Source organism: Leptinotarsa decemlineata, unplaced genomic scaffold (assembly GCF_025532065.1).
Source record: "Leptinotarsa decemlineata unplaced genomic scaffold, Ldec_3_MD MMD2_tig00026374_RagTag_RagTag, whole genome shotgun sequence".
NCBI lineage: Eukaryota > Metazoa > Arthropoda > Insecta > Coleoptera > Chrysomelidae > Leptinotarsa > Leptinotarsa decemlineata.
The window spans coordinates 2,398,800-2,416,538 of NW_027412710.1; the positions used below are offsets into that span (position 1 = coordinate 2,398,800).

The 17,739-nt window shown below is 35.1% G+C and overlaps 1 long non-coding RNA gene across 1 annotated transcript; it reads right to left on the reverse strand.

Annotated features, from left to right (window-relative positions):
• Window positions 1-402: 402 nt before the first annotated feature.
• Window positions 403-17,405, reverse strand: LOC111512195 (uncharacterized). Its single transcript, XR_012468044.1, has 3 exons — window positions 17,232-17,405; window positions 9,587-9,710; window positions 403-819 (listed from the first exon to the last, which is right to left on the reverse strand). It is a non-coding gene; the product is annotated as an uncharacterized lncRNA (long non-coding RNA).
• Between the last annotated feature and the right edge of the window lie 334 nt (window positions 17,406-17,739).

The window sequence follows — 17,739 nt, forward strand, 5'->3', positions numbered from 1 at the left end:
GATTTAGGGAAAGGTTGTAATTGAGAAAATGTTTCACAGGGATAGAAACTTCAAAACCACATAAGAAGTGCAATGCAATGAGAATCAATTGAAATGAAACAATTCTTTAAGGTATATGACAAGCACAAAAAAAGGCCTCTGTATATGATGAAAACTTGTATCTACATTTACCAAATATCAGTAGACACATATTGTTTTTAGTTGGTATAAAAAGTACATAGCCGAGCGGCCTCATATAAACATTTGGAAAACACACTAGGCAAATAATCGAATACGATATATAAAATTGTTTCTCACCGTTTTAAGGAATGTAATATAACCTTCTACAATCTGGAAAGTTACATACCCAAAAAAACAGTGAGAAGTATTGATTACTCCAAAAATGACTTTCAAACAATATAAAACTGTTCATCACCATTATGATATACAAAAAATCCTTCATACAATGTATCATTGATTGTGCACTTATTGACAAATCTCATACCATTCGGAACTTCTGAAACTCTGGAAAAAAAACACACATGCAGTCGTAGGGCACCTGTTTCCCAGGGCAGGCCCAATGAAAGACAAAAGTAAATAACTTTTAATCACAATCATGAGAGCAGATATAAGTTACAAAAATGCCAGTCACAAATTTTCAAAAAACAAGTTTGATTTGACGTCTCCCTTGAAAAATTTGCACTAGTTTTGCCATTTCCTCTACTTCATGTATTTCTATAACATCTTATGCATTCAGTTGAAACCAGAACCTCGTTTATCATTGATATTCAAGGATTCAATCTCCTGTCGATTCCATAAAAGGCTGCATTGACCGGAAATCTGAAACAAAAAATGCTTGAAAACTTCGGGCTTCTAATAACACCTGATGATAATTGCATTCAATGAAATGGTTTGCAAAAATTCTGGAGGAATGTTTAAAATAATGATTGAATAAATTTGATTTTTTTGTTTTTACATATTTTATCCTGTTCCAAACAGTTGGAACCAATTAAGAGGTTTCAGCTTATTTTAAATTGTTCCAGTTCAGTTTTTATGGAGGGTGTGTTAGTGGAGTATAGTACTTCCCCAATTGAAGTTGAAAAAAAAAATAAGTAGAACACAGTAACGAGAGCAACGAAACCAATGTAAAAACTGCCAACATACAGAGTGTCTAAAAAACATAAGAATACTAAAAGTTGTGGTTTTTCAAATGGCATATTTCTATATTGATTTCCTTGATGAGAGCTATTAATACCCTGCGTTTATACCTCGGGATTCGGAAGTTATGGTAAGATTTAAATGTGAAGAAATGAACTTTAAACGTTCAAGCCAGTCTCGGATATACCTACACGGTAGGTTGAATGAACTGACGCCTATCAGAAAACAACTACTCCCCTGGCTAATACCACGAAGGGCGTTGGATTATATCCGACAGGCGTCAGTGCAGGAATCTTTACAAAAATTTCCTGCGTATGCAATTGGCAATACAACTGAAACAGTCGACCTTCAATTTTAGAACGAGCACACTTGCAGACCGGTTTCGGGCTCATTAGCCACTGGTCAGTGCAAGATAGTGGCCATCATCGACCTAAAGTCAATGATATTTCATAATTGAAAATCGGAATTCTTTCAGAGTATTTTATTCCTCGTCTTAAGTTGGAGCAAACATCAAAAAGTCACTCCATCTAGTGGACAAGGTACTAACTAACTGCATATCCGAAATTTGCCCGATTCCTCTGAATAAGGAAGAAAAACTTTCTTTTTAGTCAGTGGACAATGCTTGAAGACTGGCGGTAAACAAATCCAAAGAAATGAACTTTAAACGTTCAAGCCAGTCTGGAATATACCTACACAGTAGGTTGAATGGACTGACGCCTATCAGAAAACAACTACTCCCCTGGCTAATACCACGAAGGGCGTTGGATTATATCCGACAGGCATCAGTGCAGGAATCTTTACAAAAATTTCCTGCGTATGCAATTGGCAATACAACTGAAACAGTCGACCTTCAATTTTAGAACGAGCACACTTGCAGACCGGTTTCGGGCTCATTAACCACTCATCAACCTAAAGTCAATGATATTCCATAATTGAAAATCGGAATTCTTTCAGAGTATTTCATTCCTCTTCTTAAGTTGGAGGGAACAACAAAATGTCACTCCATCAAGTGGACGAGGTACTAACCAACTGCATATCCGAAATTTGCCCGATTCCTCTGAATAAGGAAGAAAAACTTTCTTATTAGTCAGTGGGCTATGCTTGAAGACAGGCAGTAAACAAATCTAAAGAAATCAACTTTGAACGTTCAAGCCAGTCTCGAATATACCTACACAGTAGGTTTAATGGATTGACGCCTATCAGAAAACAATTACTCCCCTGGCTAATACCACGAAGGGCGTTGGATTATATCCTACAGGCGTCAGTGTAGGAATCTTCATGGAAAATTTCCTGCATATGCAATTGGCAATACAACTGAAAGAGTCGACTTTCAATTTTGGAACGGGCACACTTGCAGACCAGTTTCGGGTTCACTAGCCACTCGTCAGTGCAAGATAGTGGCTATCATCGACTGAAGTCAATGATATTCCATAATTGAAAATCGGAATTCTTTAAGAGTATTTCATTCCTCTTCCTAGTTGTTTTCTGATAAGCATTAGTCCATTCAACCTACTGTGTAGGTATATACGGGACTGGCTTGAACGTTTAAAGTTCATTTCTTTAGATTTGTTTACTGCCAGTCTTCAAGCATAGCCCACTGACTAATAAGAAAGGTAAGATTAATGTCACATAATGCCACCAAATGTCTCCTTATCCACTGAATGTAATGAGAAAATTCCAACCAAATATTCTTGAAAATAGTGTAACGAATCTGAAGCCGTCCCTGACGGTGAATAAACATATGACATCACCGCAAAAGAATACGGTCTGACTCGCCGGGAAAATACTATGCGAGAACAGAGACTACTAGAGAAATCTAGAACGATCATTACCGATATAAAAGGCCGGTTCCTCGTTCAGAGATGACAGTATGAATTCAGAAAGTGAATCAAGCGGTTAAACAAAGAATTCAAATAGTGAAAATAAATTAAGTGCTAAGTGTTGTAAATAAATTAGTTGTGATAGTGAAATATTGTTAGAAATATATTTGTTTAAGACAGTTGATTCGTTAATTTGTTACAATTGGTGATCAGAAGAGGATTTTTAAAATAAATTTGTGAGCGCTTGGTAGACAATCTTTTAGAGGTGTACAACTATCGAATGAACTATCGATAGTTTATGAAATATTTTAATTATCGATACTATCGATAGTTCACTGATTATCACGAAGTAGTAAACTAAGTTGTCGCTTTCTGATTTGACATTGACAATTGACACTTGAATTTGACTGGAAATTTGTTAAACTATTGAGACTTTCAATACAATGGTTAAATCATCATTTGTTTGGAAATATTTTGTAAAAGACGAGCTGGGCAGGCAGTATGCGACATGCTTGAAATGTAGAAAAATATATCGCACGTCGGGCAACACTTCCAATTTGAAAGACCATCTAAAACGAGCTCATCGCATTACAACAAAAAGTTATCAACAATCGTTTTCGTCATCAGATGATTCTCTTGAACCAAAAACAATCAATTCTCCTTCAAAGAAAATTAAAGCAAAGCAGAGCACACTTGGCCAATATATGTCGAAGCATATTGAAACTAGTTACCAAGATAATAACAAAAAAAAGAAAGGGTTGCATCTTTACCTAACACTCATGATATGTACAATATAGTTAACGATTATGGATTTAAAACATTATGTGAAAAGTTAGATCCGAGTAATAAATTACCTTCCTCGACCACAATAAAACGAAAAATGCTTCCAGAACTCTATGATTGTTCGAAAACAAAACTCTCTGAACTTTTACAAAATGTGGCTAATGTCACATTGACCACAGATTTTGGACGTGCTCATTTACTACTATGTCATATATTACAGTTACTGTTCATTTTATCACCAGTAATGCGTTAAATTCATATGTATTAGAAACTATACATATTCAAGAAAGGCACACAGCTGAAAATCTTGCCCAGATTATAGAGGTAAGCATTCAACCGTTGCACTATAATGAAATAATTGTGAACTATTTCAGGACCTTCTGAGGAAATGGCAATTAAGGGAGAAAGTTTTATGCATAGTTTCTGATAATGCATCAAATATGAAGGCAACAGTCAACATTGTGAATATTTCACACATTGGATGTTTTGCACATAAAATCAATTTGGTTGTTGAAGATGGCTTAAGGAACGCAAGAGATTTGCAGGACTTGATTAATAAATGTAAATCTATAGTTGCATTTTTTAAACGCAATGCCCTAGCTGCTGACAGGTTGCGAAAAGAACAAAAGAAAAGAAACGGGAAATAATTGAAGGTGCTGCAAGATGTAGTGACCAGGTGGAATAGTGTATATTATATGCTAAAACGGATTTTGGAAATGAGTGATGCACTAATTTTAACTTTATTGCACCTCACAGATGGCCCAGGTATCTTGGATAATAATGAAATATCTATCGTGAACGAAATAGTAAGAATTCTTGAACCATTTGAAAATGCTACCCAACAAATTTCAGGTAACTGTGTTACTATTACCCTAGTTATTCCAATAGTCAAAGGTCTGTACTATAATTTGAATGAATGTAAGAAAAATATTCACACATCAATAGGATTTAATTTGTGTGAAATACTCATTTGCTCAATTAATGATAGATTAGCAAACTAGGAAAAAATGGATATACCATCAATCGGTACAATTTTGGATCCCAGATTCAAAAAAGAGGGATTTAGATGCAGTGAAAACTCTTTGAGAGCTCATGTACAACTTCAGAATATGGCTCAAGTTTGTATAAGAAACAATGAAACAAATAACAATTTGGATAAACCTGGCCCTTTGAAGTGTTTAGAGAGTTCCAAAGATTATAAAGAGAAACAGAAGTTTAAAAAAATGAAAGGTCATCTGCAATAATTTGTGTTTGACAATATTTAGAAAGTGATACAATTCCTCTGAGTAGTAATCCATTAAAATATTGGAAGAATAGTGGTGATCCCTTGAGTAAACTTGCTTTAAAGTATATAACTATTCCTGCAACCTCTGTTTCCTCAGAAAGGTCATTCTCCAAAGCAGGACTTACGCTGTGTGCAAAAAGAAGTAGGCTCAAACCAAATAATGTTAATTCTATATTATTTGTGAACATTAATTATGGTTTGTTGTACAACTGATATTCTTGATATGCATAAAAATATGTTTATAGTAAAGTGTTTTATTTCTTGCTCTTGAACAGTATTCATTCAAATTCCTAAAATAACTGATAGCTCCTAAGAGCTTGGAAGTTAACAGAAAATTTATGTATTGATAAAAAAATGTGAAATCTCGAAGTGATTATTTTGTTTGTTGATGTCTATAACACTAAAATCGTGAAATTTTGCTAAACAACAAAAATTTAACATAAATGAAACTTAGCTTAGCTTTCTTCTCCTCCATCATATGCTTTATTGTCCAAGTTACAGACTTATCAACTAAGCTTCTATAAAAGTAATCATTATCAATGAAAATTATCCACAACGATTTTCAGATGTATAGATCATGCCCAGGGGTTTCTTTACATACGAACCAAAAGAAAAACGTACGTGAAACTAATTTCTGTTATAAATATTAAATCACATGTAAATCATTCTTTTTATTCATTTGGTATTGTAAATATTGATAACGAAATTGAAACATATAAAACAACACTATTCAATGTAATGAATAGCAAAGAGCGTCAATATAAACTTTTTCCTACAAGAAATTCAAGAATAGGTTAATAGGTTTGGGATTAATTTTTTCTTGTGGTTCGTATCTGAAAAAAAGTTCTGTCCATGATATATACATCTTTGTAAAGTATTTTCATTGATGTATGTTTTCTTCCTTTGCAAGTTTTCACGTTTTATATATCACTGGAGAAGTTTAAAATCAAAAATATTTTCCCAAAATATAACAAAACCTCAAATGTTTTAAAAAGTATAAGATTTTTTATTATAAAAGATGGGAAAAGTTGTTTCGATTTATACTCTGCTTTGAAATATTTTAAAATGAGAATATATCGTTTTAATCCAAAATCTACACCTGAAAAACTCTACGATTCATTTCGCATGGTACTTCCTCAAAACATATGGAATAGGTCGATAATTTATCGAGAGTATCGATTGGTTTTGATCAATACTACCAATTGATCGATCAAACCTACTATCGATAGTTGTCTACTTCTACAATCTTTGTATTACGGTGAAATTGACTATAAAACTTTCGCGCAGAGAGACTGGTGATTCATAGTTTCGCGAAGTGGACAGTACCGGACTACGGAAACATAAACTGATAGACCTTTCTCGCGAAAAATAGACTTGTGAAAATAAATAAGTGTTTCGGACTCTATCAAAATAAGTAGATATATTCAGTTTTGTGGAAAATAGACAATAAGAGACAAAATGTGTTCGAGGGAAGTGCGTCTATTGGACTTGAAAGTTGCCGAATTGAAGCAGGAATTGGAGGAGAGGGAGCTAGATTGTTCTGAGAAATCAGTACTCCAGAAGAGACTGTGGGATAACTTGATTGAATCGGGTGAAGATCCCAAAACATAGTCATTCGAAGTTTCTGAGGGTGATATGAGTTCAATAATGAACAAACTCGATGAACCTCAACAAAATTCGAATAGCTACAAGGAAGAACTTCTAGAAAATGCAGAAGGCTTAAAGAAAGAATTTTGTGATGTGACGAGTCTACTCGAAGAAAGGATAGGTATCATCGAGACAGAGATAGACAAAATCACAAAGGAAATGAACACAGAAGTAGAGGAAATCAAAGGCGGAGTTTAGGCAGAAATCGGCAAGATGAAGAAAACAATTAGCAGTTTGCAAAACTAAATCCCACCCCACAGAAAAGGTTGCCGAAAACTCAATTAGGGAACTGAAAGATGTCAAAGACAGTTCTGAACCAGGAAAGCTCTCCATGAAGTCGCCCCAGTTCGACGGACAAACTCCATGGGTAAATTACCGCCGACAATTCGAAGCTGCGGCCAGAGCGAATAGATGGAATGCAGGAGAAAAGGCGGCAGCATTAACATTGGCGTTGCGTGGAGAAGCAACAAATATTCTACAAACCCTCACGGCCCAGAAACAGGAAGACTATGACCAACTTGTAAAGCATCTTGAACTGCGGTATGGACAGGCCCACCTAGAGCACGTTTACCATTTACAGCTGAAGAACCGCTGCCAGAAATAGGAAAATCCCTACAGGAGTTAGAGGCCGACATTGCTCGAATGGTTCGTCTGGTATATCCTGCTACACCAGAAAATGTAATGGAGAGGTTAGCAGTTCAGGCATTCTTGGATGGACTTCGCGACCAAGAAACGAGGCAGGCCTTGACGCTAGCTCTTCCCAAACATCTCGTGGATGCACTGCAAGGGCCAAAGCAAAGTTCAAACTATCGAAGAAGATGGACAGGTGTCTGCTGATATTGAGGCCACCATTAGAAAGGTGATAAAAGAAGTTTTGACAGAGAGAAAACAAATAAGATGCTGGAACTGTGGAAAAATTGGGCTCGACTATTTTGATTTGAAGGCCTACTGCCTTACAAATAAGGCAGTAGGCGCGCGTGTTAATAAAAAAATATACTTTTTTCAAATGAAGAAGTACATGTAAAGTGAGTTCGAATTATATCAAGGTTACGTACAGCGCCATCTGCCCGTCATAATCTTTGAATTCAATTTGGAGTTCTTTCCCATTTTCAAATCAATAATTCAAATAAATTTGGAAACTACTAAATAATATTAGTGAAAAAGTTGTTTTTAATTATAGATACATATAAAAAAAGTAATACAAATTATGAAATTATGCAACAACAAAAATGAATTGGCCCTCCGGGGCGACTTGATTATTTCAAAATTTTCAAGCCAGTTTGTCATTACGAATGAATCAATTCAATGTCAACCTTACTTTTTGAATGGCAAATTAGATGAAGACACAGCATCCAAATTCGTCTTCCGCACCACTTCATCTGACTAGTGATCTCCTACCTATCCAACTGACAAATCCGCGTTGAAGTCAGCGATTCCCTATCCTCCCCCCTCACACCCCAAATCCGGTGTCCTCACCCTTTCCCTATTTTTAATCTACGTTCACCCAAACCATACCTTTCAGACACCCTAATACCACAACCCGCTCCAAACTAAATCCTGACAACTTGAACCTCAGATTTTTAGGAGAGAACCTCATACTCCTACTTGGAAGATCACTTTCATGAGGACCCTCAACTGGGTAACCGACCTAAGAGAAACTCTGGACAGAGTCTGGAAAAGAGCAAATCTACTAAAACACTGAGAGGCAAGTTCGGGAGATGCGACAGTAGCACCCTACTACACACTTGCAAAATGTTCAAAAAACCGTTCCCGAATTACAAAGCCACGATCTTCTGTACGCTCCCTCAGAGACAATCCCACCGCATCCTAACAACCGAGAGAAGAATCCTATGTAACATACACAACCTCCCATATCGTTACCAATCCCAAGACTTATTTATATAACTTAATAAATACTATCCCAATCAATCTCATATTTTGGGAACTCCAAAGACGATATGCCACCAGAACTATGAACAGCAACAACATTGCTCAATCAACACGCTGACCACACCATGGACACATCGTGGAGGCCACAGAAAAATACCTAGGAAGAAGCTCCTGTTTCCCCCAGCCAGACTCCTGGGAGCAATGGAAAACCCGATGTAGCATATCCAAGACATCCTGGAGGATAAACCACCCGAACCAAGGAAAACCCAACTACCGCAACGGACCCGTACTGCTCTGACAGAGAAACCAGATTAAAACACAAGATAACCTGCTTATAGCAGGGGGGCAATGCCTATAGCAGGGGGTGCTGCCTGTAGCAGGGGGTGCTGTCTATAGCAGGGGGCGCTGCCTGTAGCAGGGGGAGCTGCCTGTAGCAGGGGGCGCTGCCTGTAGCAGGGGCCGCTGTCTATAGCAGGGGGCGCCGCCTGTAGCAGGGGGAGCTGTCTATAGTAGGGGGCGCTGTCTATAGCAGGGGGCGCTGTCTATAGCAGGGGGCGCCGCCTGTAGCAGGGGGAGCTGTCTATAGTAGGGGGCGCTGTCTATAGCAGGGGGCGCTGTCTATAGCAGGGGGCGCTGTCTATAGCAGAGGGCGCTGTCCATAGCAGAGGGCGCTGCCTATAGCAGGAGGAGCTGCCTATAGCAGGGGGCGCTGCCTATAGCAGGGCTCCCCTCATAACCCCAATACAACCTAACTATGTTATAACCCAAAATTGAATAAACGTTTTTGACTTGACTCCTAAGGCAAATAAATAATCATTAATAAAATTAATTGGGACTTTGTGCAAACAGTATTCAAATACAGCAACATCTCGGCAGTTCAAGATTAATAAAGTGAATATTACATTCACAAATTCAGTATATTTATCAATGCTATTGATAATTTAATCTCATGATCATATTTTGATGCAACTAAACTATTTCACACAAATTGGCCTGCAATTCGGAATTGAAAAAAAATGATTACCTGATTTGTATGCCTCCTTCATTTCAGTACATCACAGAGCGGCGAAGTCGGGGTCACTTTCTAGGAACAAAATAGTATTTCAGTTATCCTTTCGGGCATCCATCTGAAGAAGAATTTCTCCTGCCTGAAAAAAGTATAATAGATATAAACATCACGCTAATCAATTAATCAATCAATCAATTTATTCACCATAAGAAATATACAAAATAAATAGTCTAAATTGAAATAGAAATACCTATTAGTAAATGAATACAGAACACCCAAAAACGGTTTCCTTGAGCATGGGTGTGGCATAAATTATTATATATGTATATTGATAGTACAGAAATGAATTATTATCAAGTAATATGACAAAATTAAAAGGTAACAAAAAGATGGAATCGAAAGAGTTAATGTTACTCCTTATACAGTGTGTAACACGAAAACTTAACAGAGCCGTTTTTGACTATAAAAAATAAGATTTTTAAAAAAAGTTCGGACACGTCGATTTCTAATTAAAGGGGGACACCTTTCAGACTAATCAGATTTTTTGTAGTACGCACCCCCTCGGAGGGGTGCGTCCGACGACCCTTATTTAGATAGGGAAAGTAGGTCGAGTGGCACCTTGTTTTAAAGGTCTTTCGAATACCTTTACAACTCTGTTAAAAGAAAATTTTTGTAATGATTAGTTTTCGAGATAATTTGAAGTTGAAATTGCCATGTTAATAATACATTAGACAGACCAATCGGTAACTTGTTTGCCTAAATGAAAAAATTTTCGAGCAGTTCTTCTTATCAGTTTTTTGTTAAATGAAATCCCTCTTTAAAAATCAATACCCACTCCTCTTCTTCCAGTTTTCATTAGTACATCGTTCGGTTGTTTTGTTTAAACGGGTCGTGTATTGTTATTTGTTTAAAAATGCCTTACACTACTGCTAAAAGGGTTTCAGTTTTTGCTTTATTTTTTGACAACGACCAAAATGCTAATAGAACATAAATTTTATCTAACGAGCAAAACCCTGGTAAACACCTAAGCAGAAATCACGTTCTGGATTTGGTCACAAAATTCAGGGAGACAGGTTCGGTTTTAAATAAGAAAAGAAATGTTCAGAGAAGGATAGTGAATGACGATAATGCAATTGGAGTGATTGGTCAAGTCATCGCCAATCCCAGGTTAAGTACCAGAGGTTTATCAGCAATGGCCGGAATAAGCCATATGAGTGCATGGAGAATCTTTAAAAACCACAAATTCCATCCTTACAAAATTAAACTTGTTCATGAACTCAATGAGGATGATTTTGACCGAAGACAGGAGTTTTGTGAGGGCATGAGTGAGAGATTAATGCAAAATCTCGAGCTGTTTTATAACATCTGTTTTTAGGACGAAAGCTCATTTTATTCAAATGGTTGCGTGAACCGTCACAATTGCCGTTATTGGTCGGATGAAAACCCAAGACAATACGCAGAAATACATACCCAACATCCCCAAAAGTTGAATGTCTGGGCCGGAATATTAGGCAATCATATTATAGGTCAATTTTTCATTGATGGAAATTTAACCGGTGATTCTTATTTACAACTTCTTGAAGAGGCAATACAACCTCGTATAGTTGAAATAATTGAACAGGATCCAAGATGTCAAGATGAATTTATCCATTTTCAACAAGACGGTGCACCACCCCATTATGCCCAGCAGGTTCGAAATTTTTTGAATAATCATTTTGAAGGACAATGGATTGGCAGAAGAGGTCCAATTGAATGGCCAGCCCGATCACCAGATTTAACACCACTGGACTACTTTGTGTGGGGACAATTAAAGTCTAAAGTTTATGCTACACAGCCAGCCAATTTGGATGAATTACGTCGTAGAATTATTGATGAATGCCGAGCTATAACTTCTGAGATGTTGAATAATGTAAGAGCAAAATTCGCACAAAATCTTTATTGCTGCATGGAGCAAAATGGCGCACATTTTGAACATTTACTCTGAATTTCCTATGTGAATTACCCTTATTATGTGTTACTTTTTTGTGTGTACTTTAAAAACAATTATTGGGATTTATTAACCCTAAAACAGTTTTTGAAACTTTTCTGTGTCATCAGCATTCAAGGAAATCAGCAGGTTGTATTCGTTGTGTAGGTAAGTTTTTAGTATGATTCACTTTTTTATCAGAAGCATAAAATATCCACATCAAAAGGCAACCATCATAAGGAGGTGCCACTCAATTCACCTAAAATGTAAGGGTTGTAACCAACCCCATCCCCTGAAAAAATCTCCTCGTAATAAACAAATAATTCGTTACTTTTTATGACATCAAATGACACATATTAGCAGGTTGTTACAAAAAGCAAAAATTTATTTTTTTTATGAAAGTTCTGAACATAAATTGTACCTTAAAATCAATTTGATTTATTTTAAAGAGAGTTGAACTCGATAAAAATACCTTCAAATCTTCAAATTATCTCGAAAACCAATCGTTACAAAAATTTTCTTTTAACAGAGATGTGAAGGTATTCGAAATACCTTTAAAACAAGGTGCCACTCGACCTACTTTCCCTATCTAAATAAGGGTCGTCGGACGCATCCCTCCGAGGGGGTGCGTACTACAAAAAATCTGATTAGTCTGAAAGGTATCCCCCTTTAATTAGAAATCGACGTGTCCGAGCTTTTTTTAAAAATCTTACATTTTATATTAAAAATGGCTCTGTTAAGTTTTCGTTGTTACACACTGTATATTTAAATGACATTGTAACCATAGCAGAAGAATGTAGAATTCACTTATTTGCCGACGATACCCACTGTACTTTAGTAGTGAAGATGTACATGAGTGTGTTGATACTATAAACGCTAGTCTTGAAAGGGTGTATAGATATTGCTCTGCAAATCTGCTGAAGGTGAACGTAAATAAAACAAAATGGATGTTATTAGGGAAACATAGAGATCATAATAATGAAAACCTACTTCTACGATTGAATGACAGTAATATAGAGAAGGTAAACAAATTCGTGTACTACTGACAGCAACTTGAAATTTAAGGAATATGCTAATCATTTTATCAAAACAATAGCTTACAAAATCAACTATTTGAAAAGATGTTCCCCATATATGAGCCAGTGGTCTAAATTATTAGTCTACAACTCCATAATCCTTTAACATTTGAATTATTGTTCTACCATTCTGTTTTTTTTTCAATCAAAATGAAATAAACAGACTACAAAAGATGCAGAATCGTTCTATGCGAATAATCTTACAATGTTCGAGGATAACACCCATAGCAAATATGTTTCAAACCCTTCAATGGCTACCAGTGAAGAAACTCTTCCAGTACCAAACACTAATTTTTATTTTTTGAATCAAAATTGGATATTCACCTGTACATCTACAGAATAAATTAACTTATGTGGCTGAAATACATAGGCATAATACTAGAAATAGAAGCAATATAAAAGTTGAAAAATATTAAAAAAATAGTAAACATAATTCTTTATTTTATAAAGGAATATATTGTTTTAACGACCTCCCACAAGAAATTAAAGACAGTGGTTCGATAAATATATTCAAAAGACGATTGAAGGATTTCTTAATGGAAATATAGTACATTCCCATGTATGACGACTTTTTTATGTCTGAACATGTTCAAAAATGAACTGAAGAAATTTGTTTTAAATGAACAAATATGATATGTATTATGTCTTTGTTACCTGTAGCTGTAATTTGTATAATTACATTCATCTAATGTTCGTTATATATTTCAAATAATTATGTAATTTATCTTTCTACATGTTGCATTGAAATTTTTCGAATGTATAATGTTGCTGTTTTGTAGTAATGTCTTTAAAAATATTTTATTGAACTTATGTTTGTCATACATTTAAGTCATTTCTAGATGTAACACATACCTTTTTTTTTATTTCTACCATTCTAGTTGATTTGTATATTATTAGGATATCCTATTTAAATAAAGATCTATCTATCATCATATATATATGTCTATGGATAGACAAAAACTGTGTAATCTCTTGGAATGTTACAATATAAAAATGCATGTAAACTCATCAACTCGCTCATCCCAATACTCATCATCATTAATTGATTACTTTTGTTCTAATCTAAGTGAAAATCTTATATCATGTAATGTTGTCCCTTCAAATCTGTCCGATCAGAATGCAATCTTCACAAGATTCAATTTCAAAGTTGTTGCAAATACAAAAAAAACACAGATATGGTCGTATATACAGCATGGCTAACTATAATAGGTTTTATCAATCATCGCTCGAAAGCGAAAGTGGAATAATGTAGTCAATTTTGAGCATTTCTATAAAACTTTAAAGCATCTCTTTGAAAAATCTTTCCCAATCCAAAAAATAAATATAAAAAAAAGAAACTTTGATTGACTAGACCGACTAGAGGATTAAAAGTTTCATCAATAAATATGCGATCCCTGCATTATATCCGAAAATATGCAAAAAATAAAAGTTTCCTTAAATATTTCAATAAATACAGGAAAACATAGAAATGTGATAAGTGCTGCGAAATAAAAAATATTATCAAAATAGATTTGATAATGCTGATAATAAAATGAAAGAAGTGTGGAAAATAGTTAATGAATTAAGAGGAAAGCAATCTAAAGGAAAATCCACTAACACAGCAATAAACCCCACAACATTAAACAACCACTATTGTTCAGTAACCGCAAAATATGCAGTTGATACAGTCTCGAGCAACGACCCAATTAAATATTTGAAGGGTGTTCAAATAGGTCAAACATTTTATTTAATCCCCATTGACCTAGATGAATTAAAAGAGGTTATTCGAGAAATTAGAAATAAAAAAACATCAAATATTGATGAAATGTCAATCAAAATCTTTGAGACACTGCCAGATTGTGTCATTGATAAATGATTCCTTTGTGAATGGCTCATTTCCTGAATTTTTAAAAACTTCTGTAGTGATTCCGCTCTTCAAAGGTGGTGCCAGGGATGATCCAATAAACTACAGACCTATATCACTTGTTCCGACCTTATCCAAAATTATTGAAAAAATCATAAAAAGGCGGCTAATTTACTTTCTCTATAATAACATTGAGTCCACAGCAGTATGGGTTTCAAAACAACAAAAATACAAGTGATGCAATTTTCAACTTTCTGCATAAGATTTATAGTGATATGAATTCTGGTGCCTATTCAGCAGCTGTATTCTGTGACTTTTCCAAGGCATTTGACCTCGTTGATCATGGAATCTTACTGCGAAAGCTGAAACATGATAGTTTTGAGCACAGAAGCATTAGATGGTTTGAATCGTACTTATTGCATCAAAAGCAAATTGTAAGACTCTAAACCGACTCAAATGTAGAAGAAATCAAAGCAGATGTCCCTCAAGGTTCCATCCTAGGACCCATCTGTTTCTATTGTATATTAATGATATAACACAATTGGATCTAACTGCTAGCATCACATTATTTGCAGACGACACAACGTTGCTGTGGCAGGGAAAAGATCCTACAAAACTAGCTCAAGATGCCACTGTAGACATGGAAAAAATTAAGAGCTGGCGCAACTCAAATAAGCTTTCTTTAAACTTTGATAAAGCCCATCTCCCCACCTTCAAATGTGAACTCCCACCTCTTAGTTTGAATAAAAACATTCTCGAGATGAAATTGTCCTCCAAATTCTTAGGACTCCACATTGATAATAAGCTTAAATTTGAGGATCATATTATCAAGTTGAATAAAAAACTTGCATCTGGCTGCTTTGTAGGGAAGTCAGTTTCGAAGGAACTGGGTAGAACCTTTGCAAGATCTGCGTACTTTGCCTTTGTGGATGCAAATATAAGATATGGTATTGCCTACTGCGGAGTATACAGCAAAAGTATGGTGCAGACTGTTTTCGTTTTACAGAAGCGAGCTGTCCGGTATGTGTGCAGGGCAAAGTTCCAAGATCACTGCAAACCATTATTCATTGAACAACGAATTCTGACAATGATATCTCTATTCATTCTTGAAACAGTAAGTCTGATTCATAAAAATATATCTGCTCGTAATGATATAAAGGAGCCACACTATAATACATGTACAACAAAATTCCCATATACCTGAAGAGTTATTCTTTGATTATTTTCAGGAAAAAATTAAGCGACATTCTGATTGATAAAGCCTATTATAGTTTAGATGAACTTTACAATGACAACGCTTTTTATGAATTATAGTTACTACTGTATGTCACTATAATATACCATATTTTTTTAAAGAAAATTTTTTGAATTTTAAATTGTATAGCATTTATTTTGTTTCGTAAAAATGTGTTTAACACCCTATTTTATATAAATGGGCTTTTAGGAATTACTTTTATACTACTTTGACCTAGTTCATAATCGTTAATACCCTATTTGATCAGTTTCACATTTTCACTGATTATTTGGTATGAGATACTCTTTCTAATTAATTTCGTTAGTAAATTCTTACAATCAAAAGACATGGATCTCAGGCATGCTGAAAAAAATGCTGTCCTTTCTTAGAATACAGAAACACAGGGTTTAAAAGCTTCATCCGAACCTCCAAGGAATTGGCTGAAAAGTTAAATATGGAACTTTTATTTAGAGCCACAACAACAATCTGACATGTTAAGCGTCAAGCTAGTAAAACTGCCAGCGATGAGCCTATAACTTTTTCAGAAAAAAAAATTGAGGATGAATTTTTCGAACTTTTTTTTGGACACCACATTAATTTGAGTTAAGGAAAGATTTGAACAGTTAAGCTCAGAATCTTGGTCATTTTTGTACAATATAAAAGTGATTTCAAAAAAATCCGATCTTCGACCTGACCTGTACTAAAATTACCTATCAACTCTAAATCAGATATAGATGATTATTTGTTGTGTGATGAACTTTCAAGTCTAAAATCTTTTTGGTCTGATCAGAATGTGATAACTCCTGTTTTCATTTTAAACTTCATCAAAAATCATAAGTTACTAGAGCTGTATCCATTAGATAGATAGATAGGACATTATAAATATTATTAGCTATACCTCTGTAATGGTTTCTAGTGGGGAGAGAAATTTTTTTAAGCTTAACCCGATAAAAACCTATCTGTGATCGACAATATATCAATTTCGATTGACAAACTTGGCGACCTTGTCAAACGAGAATGAATTTGTGAAAAGCATCTGTTTTGATTACTCAGAGTTATAAGAAAGCCAGAAAAGTAAAATTTCTTAGTTTTTTTGTGGTCGTAATGTAGTGGTTATTAGATCCTCAGTTTTTTTTTCGCATGGGTTTCACTTGCAGTTAGGGGGCGCCGTAGAAATCTAGCCCAGGTTCCGGTAGTTCATGAATGCAGAGTGAGTAGGGAATAAAGGCATTGATTGAAAGGGAAAATTGTACTTTATGGGATACTCACGGATTTTCGCAATTTTCTTCTGGGATGATACCACACGATGATAGGAATTCAAAAAAAGAAGATTAAAAACTATTTCATATTATATTCCTCAAATCGTGAAAGTCTAATTTTACTGTAAAATATCACCTTCGCTCATTGATTGCATTCGTAAACGTATGGTATGAAACCTATTGGGAAATATAGTTATCGAAAAAATTAAATGCGTTCAAAAAATTATATAAAAATAAAACAAGAATGGAAGAGAAAAAAATTGCAAATGGTGGTCTACTCACCATGCGGATATGTGTAGAAATTCCTTTTGAAAATCAATAAATCGCGAACAGCACCCATAGAGTCCCTGAACAGTATCAGAATATATTCAATAAAGGAATATACAACAATGTAACTATAATAATTATATATTTTGTGATTATTAAATTTGAAATAACATAACTATCGATATCTACACCCACCAACAGAAACTACCACTAACAAGAATGACAAGCGACTAATGACAATCGATAATCGATGCCACATAACAAGCTGCAGTGTTGGATTCGTGGTGCAGCTTCGAAGTGCCAACATCGGACTGCCGGACTTTTGTGATTGTTTTCTTTGTCTCCTACCTTTTGTATTCAAATATGAACTCTTCAATGATAAATATTGAGTTGATTAAAGAACACTTCTAAAAACTCAAGGATAAAAAGTGGGTTCGATTTTTTAAGTAATTTTTTATATTCATGAACTACTGGGCGAGTAAAAAACTGTAAACATGTTGATAAAGGAAGGGGCGAGATTATC